The sequence below is a fragment of the Parambassis ranga genome, unplaced genomic scaffold (genome assembly GCF_900634625.1).
Source record: "Parambassis ranga unplaced genomic scaffold, fParRan2.1 scaffold_31_arrow_ctg1, whole genome shotgun sequence".
In the NCBI taxonomy this organism is placed as follows: Eukaryota; Metazoa; Chordata; class Actinopteri; family Ambassidae; genus Parambassis; species Parambassis ranga.
Genome location: NW_021144801.1, coordinates 123,691 through 126,262, shown reverse-complemented (window position 1 = coordinate 126,262; position 2,572 = coordinate 123,691). Strand labels below are relative to the sequence as shown.

At 37.4% G+C, this 2,572-nt stretch overlaps 1 non-coding gene across 1 annotated transcript; it reads right to left on the bottom strand.

Annotated features, from left to right (window-relative positions):
* Window positions 1–1,363: 1,363 nt before the first annotated feature.
* trnak-uuu (transfer RNA lysine (anticodon UUU)) lies at window positions 1,364–1,436 on the bottom strand. The gene has a single exon. It is a non-coding gene; the product is annotated as a tRNA-Lys (tRNA).
* Between the last annotated feature and the right edge of the window lie 1,136 nt (window positions 1,437–2,572).

Sequence of the window (2,572 nt, the reverse complement as noted above, 5' to 3'; positions counted from 1 at the left end):
AGACGCAACAACACTAACGCTAGTGCGCGTAGGTGTTTGTGGAGGTTGTAGTTGCTTTAGTGTGCTTCAGTGACTTTTGGTGAATTTCAGTGAGTTTCAGTGAGTGTCAGAGGGTTTTTTTAGGTTGTTAGCTAGCTTATCTCTTCTTCTTACTGCGTCGAGAGGGGCATGGAGCAGAATTTCAACGGCAGGGATTTCCGGATTTGTTTGACCCCGTTGCCAGCCAGTTGAATTTTGGAAAAGATGGACCCAGTTTATGAGTAAGTTTTGTACATTTATTTTGAAGTGTAAACTATTTGTTGCTAATAAAAATGATTTATTATATATATACATATACACAGTATAGTATACAGCAGGGTGGTAGTTGGGGTGAGAGAGGAGGATGCAGAGGATAGTGGTGATGATTCACTGTGGCAACCCCTAAGGGAAGAGCTGAACAGAGATGAAGGATGATTCAATCCTATTCAATACTGTCTTTACATATTTTTTACATAATGTGTATATTTCAATATGTATGCAATTACAGATAAAAATAAGTGTTATTATTTTCATAGCCAATAAGAGGGAAGAGCCCAGATGGGCCTGGGACCTGGCTTTCCTCTTCAGCGAGGTCCCAGGCCCATCTGGGCTCAACGCTGAGGCATCACCTCTCCTTGTTGTTATTGTATTTTTCTTACTTTACATTTGGTTGGACTTTCATTATTTTACATTAGTTATTAGTTATGATAATAAAAACTGCTCTATTTGGAGACAAAATTATACATTTTGATGTTTTTGATTTTACACTGTGCATAATGGTAGTAGTTGATGAAGTACAAGGTAAAATTCATACCCAAAAGCTCCAGTAGATGGCAATAGACTAGTGAAATGGATATAAGTTGTATTTTTCAGCCACTTCCCATTGGAAATGATAAGTAACCTATTTGGCAATGTGGTGCCAAATTGTGCCAGAGTGTCCGCCTGGTGATATCCTTACTAAAACCTTTGTGAAGACTTTGCTCTTTGTTCAAATTCTATCAAATTTGGTACATTTGTAGCCAAGGAATAGCTGAATGTGATCAATGGCATCTGTGTACATAGAATCATTGTTAGCATAATGTTTTCTTCTGTCAAACAGGAAAAAACTCAGGCGAGGATAGAAATGTTACATTTCTCATTCAGTTTATTGTAATTCACTCAGGCATACTAATAGACACAATATTTTAAACACTGGAAAATGCATTTTCCGAGGTCCCTGGATGTTCCTAGACACCAAGAACATGCATAATGCACATTATTATTGTCTTTTTAGGTGATTTTTTTTTTCTTTTAGGGTTTAAAGGGTTAACATCTGAATGTGGTGTAACAAGAGTACAAAGCTTTCTGCCCAAACAGGGACTTGAACCCTGGACCCTCAGATTAAAAGTCTGATGCTCTACCGACTGAGCTATCCAGGCTCTACATGTCATTTCAGGGACTAATTCTGTGCAGACAGGTTAACCGAAACAGAGAGCATTGATTGGCTACATTCAAACATATAAGAAATTCGCTGAATGCTTCTTTAAGGGTGAACTTCCTGTGTGTGCAGACAGTGGAGGTGGTTTCAGGTGTTATAAATTGGCATCTCCATGGTTCAGATGAAGAAGTGGTTCCAGTTCCTCACATGCTCACATCTGCTAGTCCACAGAGGACAGTGGTCCTATACACATAAAGAACACATACTTAATGAATGTATGTGTTTTTATAGAGGACTTCTTCATATTGTCTGAACCTGAGGAGGAGGAGGAGGAAGTCCTGTTCATATCAGCTGACAGGACTGATTCTGGTGTAAGCACATGTTGCTTTAATCTACAAAGTGAAATTGTTATTTGTTATAAAGTCATACACTCTCAGACTCTGGATTCCATTACAGGACAATGTGGACCTCATGTCAGTGTTGTATGGAAAGCCAGTTCAGTTCATTTCTTGATATTAAATATTTTATTTCTCGCACTAGTAAGGCAAAACGTTGCACTAGTTAACTAGTGAATGCATTTAGACCTGGTTAGTGTTGGGTGTATGTGCTTCAGGGATGTTATTTTAGGTTTGTTGTTTGTATTCATGTTAGTAAACTTGATTAGTTTTTGTGTTGTGTCTCCTTTCTATTGGCTGTTGGCAACACGTGTTTGCAGATGGGTTAAGGGTGAGCCTATTAGAATATGAGAGAGCCTGTTCATGAAGAAGGTCATGACTGAACAGTGTTTGAACGTTCAGGGAGAGCAGCTCACTGTTCACTGGTGCTTTTGTTCTTTTGTGAAAAGGTAACGGCAATTAAATAAAGAGATGTTTGTTTCAATAACACAAGTTAAAGCTGTGCCTGTTTTTATTGCACAGTCAAACTAATTTCATGACAAATAGCCTATATCATAGAATTTTAGTCGATTTTTAGTCGTTAAAAAATGTTGATGACTAAAATGTTTCTAAAATCAAATGACATTTTAGTCACAAGACTAAATAAAAACTAAATCAAAAATTGCTGCCAAAATTAACACTGATATGACTACACATACTTATAGGTATGCTTACAATGAAGGGTTAACTACCAAATAATGTA